Source organism: Lactuca sativa, chromosome 9 (genome assembly GCF_002870075.4).
Source record: "Lactuca sativa cultivar Salinas chromosome 9, Lsat_Salinas_v11, whole genome shotgun sequence".
Classification (NCBI taxonomy): Eukaryota; Viridiplantae; Streptophyta; class Magnoliopsida; order Asterales; family Asteraceae; genus Lactuca; species Lactuca sativa.
Window position 1 is genome coordinate 195,794,442 of NC_056631.2, and position 5,716 is coordinate 195,800,157.

The window sequence follows — 5,716 nt, forward strand, 5'->3', positions numbered from 1 at the left end:
TCTGAATTACATTTAAACATTAATTTTTTCAAGAAAAGATGTTATTGTTATGTAAACGTCCACAAAGTGATTATTCAAGAAAAGACGTTTTTAAAGAAAGTTTGAGTTCAAAATAGTGAAATCAAGGTTTGTTTTTCTTCAAATTGGGTTTCTCGAAACAATGTTTTTAGGTTTTACTTGTTGATCTTTATTAAATATAAACGGTAATGATTGTATGAATGCTTGTGCACATGTTATGATTCATGGAGATAGAAGTATTTCCATGGAAACCAGAAACTAAATGACACATGAATAAATATCATAAAACCAAACAAAATTAAAGAGAATATATGAACACACAATCTTTTGAATATAAAATAGAATCATATCCATCTTCCTTGTAAATGACAGTTTATTGATTAAAGTAGAAACTATTTAGATAATGCGGGACAAACATCATGAAACTCAATATGACAAGCATCAACAACAGAATGGAAACCCAGTGTAAATCCGCGTCGGTTGTAAAAACAAAAACATTTTCTATGTTGTTTAAGTTCATCACAACATTTTTCGGTCGGTGGTGTACCGGGGTCGTCTAATGCTAAAAAACAATCTCTAATATCAAGCATGTCGCAAACCCTGGATTGTGGATATACTTTGCCCGGTAACAGTGTGAGAATTACCATCACAATAACAAGAAAGACAAAAGGCTTCATGATTATTCAAAATAGACCGATCAATATCAATATTAGGGAGTAACACAAAAATGTATATGAGTTTAAGAAGATCTATGTTGGTATTTATAGACGTTATAGAATGAATTTAAAGATTTAAAGATTTTAAAAATACTAAAATGCGACATTAATTATGATATAAATTAATTTGTTCGTTATGTATAAAGTAATTAATAATAAGGAGAACCAATAAACTAAATGGTTCAAATTAATACTAACAATAATAATAATAATAATAATAATAATAATAATAATAATAATAATAATAATAATAATAAACTGAATAAAGATAGATTTATGTGTCTATTGGAAAGTTAATTAAATCAAGGAAAATCAATCAATCTCATTTACTATTGAAGAATTACCATTGTTTCTTCCTATACCCTATAAATTTCTTTATTTAAAGTTTTTATTTATATGGCGCCAAAGAAAAATGAATCTTTTCTTTACTGTCTCTCTATACACATTCGTCAATCATTTGTTTTCCCTGTAATTTTTGTTGAATCTATTTCTTTGCTCTTGTTACTATGTAGGTTTCTATTAATCGTTTATGTCTTGTAATTATGTGTGTCTGATGAAATACAATATACCGTTTTGACAATCCTTGACTGTTGTGGTTTTTTTGCAGTTTACTACCAAAATTGGGTGCCCACTCATCCAAATGATCCCCAGATACGTATAAGGTTTTCACTTTTGAGTAATTTGTCTGTACATTTGATGGAATCTGATGAATACCCTTTTCTAATTTGTGATGCATGACATTCTGATTGCAATGTCTTAATGCAGTGGCGAGTCTAGAATAGAAAACCACGTGGTTCACTAACTTTGTTCATTCGGGTGAAAAATGGGTTCAACAAGAACGGTTCAACCAGAAAAATTACAGTTTAGCATGTATAAAAAATGGTGTTGAAAGGACTAAGCCCAAATCGGTCATTCCCTAATTTTTTTTATTACTAAAAACAACTTGTACTTGGAGTTAGTCCGTCTAAACAAGACATGAGCAAGCTTATGTTGTACAAATGTAAAAGAAGAAACATCTATATATAATAGAAAACTCCTTAATAATTTTTTTTCCTTAGAGTCGATGTGGGACTCCTTAATCCCACTTAGATATGCCTTCTATTGTCTTTAGTTTGTATCCTATTTTACCTTCATTTTTTAACCAAACACATTAAGGTAGGTCCTTAAAAATATTTAAGGTGGATTCTAAATGTTTTTTTGTATATAACTTGTTACAAACTTTTTAATTTTAAGTGGGTCAAGTCACCCACCTTCCCATAGCATAGTCTCGCCACTGTCTTAATGAAACGTGTTGGGTGCTTATCCAAATAATTGACACAAAGTTTAGTACTTTTGAGGAATGTGCAATCTTGTCATTTACATTCAGTAGAGTTATGATCTACGCAATTCAGGCAAAAGCTTTTCATAACAGATGGGTTTATGGTGGAATCTAGACTGTCTCTTGGTGATTTCCTGTTTATACGTTGATGATCCTTTAATTTTGTGTTTGTTCCTTTCTTATAAGATAACCCACCCACATATATTTTCTAGGGGCTTGTTTTCTTCCTTGGCATGTTTTCTGCTATATGGAGGAAGGCATAAATTAGAAATGAAGATCAACGCTTTGTAAGCCATTAAGCTATTCTTGAAAGACATATATGTTCAATTATCATTCTTTTCGTTCATATTGGAGGCACCATGAATTTATGGTCAGTATGTGAAGGTCCTTGTCTTTGATCAAAATCATGTCATTTTTTATTTTAATATTTTGCATCTATTATATATATATATATATAGGGTTAGGTTCATGTGTAACACTCAGTTTCGAATCGCTTCATTATTCGGGGTTTTGGCCTGATCATCAGTATCATAAGGCTTAGGACCTTGGGGAAGAATGGATTTGGACTTATTTTATGAGGGTGTTAAGGTCTAAGTGATCTGAGTGTTTTATGGTGTTTCGGAGCCCAAGGGCATAATTGTAATTTGTTATCTCTGTCCTTTATGATTTTTGGATTTGGTTCGGGGAAGTTCAAGGCTATGATGGGTTGCAAGAAGTGTAGGGATTCTCTTCACCTTTCCTTGGATGTAAAGTTCGTCGGAAATGGACTTAGATCGAGGAAGTTAGGGCCTTCAGATTATTAAGGGTTTTGGAGGGAACGCTAGTACGCGGGGCGTACCAATGGAGTACACGGGGTGTGCGGTTGTGTAGGTCAGTATGGTTGGCGTAAAGTGGTATACTTTGGGCGTAATGTGAAGGGTGGTGTGAGGCCTCGTACGCTGGTCGTGCGAGGGTCAGTTAGAAAACCCTAATCGTTTGTGTTGTCCCCTATATAAGCTTTATGATATCCCCTTTTGGTCATTTCTAAGTCAGCCTCCATGCTCTAAAAACCCTAAATTGACCCACTAGCCCATGTTTGGTGATCTGGAAGCTCTTGTGAGATTTGGGCAGGGTTTTGTGGATCTAGAAGAAGGAGGAACTTGAAGACTTGTTGTTTGAAGGAAAGCTTTGAGATCCATTATTTTCATCTCCTTTTGGTAGCTTGGGAGGTATAAAGTTCAAACCTTGCCTTTGCATTTCATGGATCTTCTTCTTGTTGCATTTTTTTTTATCATTTTAACCCCTTTTGGTTGATGATTGGGAGTTAAGTCATTCTTGAAGCTTGAAATCGTAGAACGGGTTATATCATGGGTTCCTTGGGCATAAAGGTGCAAACGTTATGGTAGTTTTGGTTCCATGCATGTATTTTGTCAAGTATTAAGCTCTTTTGAGCTCTAGAGTCCCGTTTGGCCATGCATACACATAACGTTGGCAACTTTATATGATTAACCACCTTGGGAAAGTCAGATCTGAGCTTGGATCCAAGTCTTAATGGATTAAGTGACGAATTTAGAAAGAAGTTCATAGTTGGTGGGTATGTTGGGCATACAAGTATGTATGTTGTGCATACAAGCCTCCAATGTTGTACGTTGAGTGTACAAGCTGAGTACGACCCGCGTACTTGGCAAACTTGGGCTTTTTGCATTTTGGCCTTGGCTGTGTTGGGCCATGTTGTGCCATCTGAATTTTTATAGTTAGGATGTTGTGACTTCTTGGGTAAAGGACCACGAAAAGAATTGATCCCAATTTGGAAAATTGGTCCATATCTGGGCCTTAGATGTTTATTTTTGGATTTTAGGCCTTTGGTCATCTAGTTTGAGCCTTGGCTTTGGGTCGGAAGGGTAAAATTGCATTTAACCTAATTTTGGACTCATAGTGTGAGTTAGGGGCTATATGTTGATAGGTTGTCATCCTGGTATTTTATAGCACGTGTATTTTGCGAATCTACAGTCAGAGATTATTCGTGGGATCAGCTGTTGATGGGGTGTTGTCTGGTTATTGGCGGTTCGGGAATCTATCAGCCAGTAGCCAAGAATCGTTTGTATGATTCGGTAGTGCGAGGGAAGTAGCTTTTAGCAGCAACACCTCTGGAGGGGAAAGTCGGTGTGTCTTTTAGCATTAGCGGCGTCGGACGTCGCCGCAATTGTCGTCGCAGCTAATAGTATGCATTCTATTCATTTCCAACCATTGGATTAGATATAGATTGAACGGAAAGGGTTTACAGATGGAATTTGACACAGATCGACAATGTAAAGGTATTAGTGGCGGCGGCCACCTTTAAGGGCGACAAATAACACGGAAATTACTTGTGGTACCTAAAGGTGGGCGTCGACGCTAAAAAAGTCGCCGCTAATACCTTCATTTATTGTAGTGATTGCACATGACTATTACCAAATGAATAGTTTTTCTCATATTTGAGTATCATATATAACATAAATATTGGAAAACTGAGTAATCTAACCATTATAAATGAGGTTTTCAAAAAAAAAACCATTTTTTTCAAATTTTGAAAAATAACTATTTTCTCCGGAATGGATGTAGATTGAACACACAAGTTTTACGGATGGCATTTGATGCGGATCGACAGTGTGAGGTATTAGCGGCGACGCCTTTATTGGGGACTTAAAATTTTAAGCAGTAACTTCTTGTGAATCAGTAAACTAATTCAAGTTAATTTGATGTTGGTTTTGCAGTTCACATACGATGATCGACGTGATTGAGATGTTTTGTTCTCTATGAAATGAAATTGGAGCTAACCACTGGTGAAATATTTCCTTCTAGGTAAAAAGACCAAATAAACCCCAGACTAAATGGTAACATTAAGACACAATAAATTTGGCTCTTACTTTTTTACATGTTTGGTTACTAAAACCCGCAAAAATCAACCATTTTGACTTTATAAATCGAAAATCAAATTTAGAAACGAATCAAGAAGAATTATTGTACTTTGTCATCCATACCAATAAGTATTATACTTTTATGGATCAAATCAAGTAACGGTAATGGTGGTTGTGTATCTAGAGATGGTAGCATGTAACCTACATGTTCAGAATTGCAAAATCTAACAACAAATGGTTAGAAAGTCTTAAACTTGGGATTCTAATATACGTATAGATGTGGTAGATCTTTTAGAAGAAAGACAGAGAGGGGTGAAGAGAGAAATACGATGCATGGGTTTGTGGCATTGGTAGAAGGTGGTGAGGTGAGTGTAGGATGAAGAGGTCTTGCGTGTTCAGAAAGAAATAATGCAGAGCATGCCCTTGAGTTATCTAAATCAAAAAAAAAAACTATAGAAAAGCAAACTATAGAGTGATGTGCTCTTATCTACATAAGGCTAATGTTAAGTGTATAATATAAGATGAAAAGACATGTAATTTATGTTTGTATTTTAGTTTGGTCTTCTGAATTACATTTAAACATTAATTTTTTCAAGAAAAGATGTTATTGTTATGTAAACGTCCACAAAGTGATTATTCAAGAAAAGACGTTTTTAAAGAAAGTTTGAGTTCAAAATAGTGAAATCAAGGTTTGTTTTTCTTCAAATTGGGTTTCTCGAAACAATGTTTTTAGGTTTTACTTGTTGATCTTTATTAAATATAAACGGTAATGATTGTATGAATGCTTG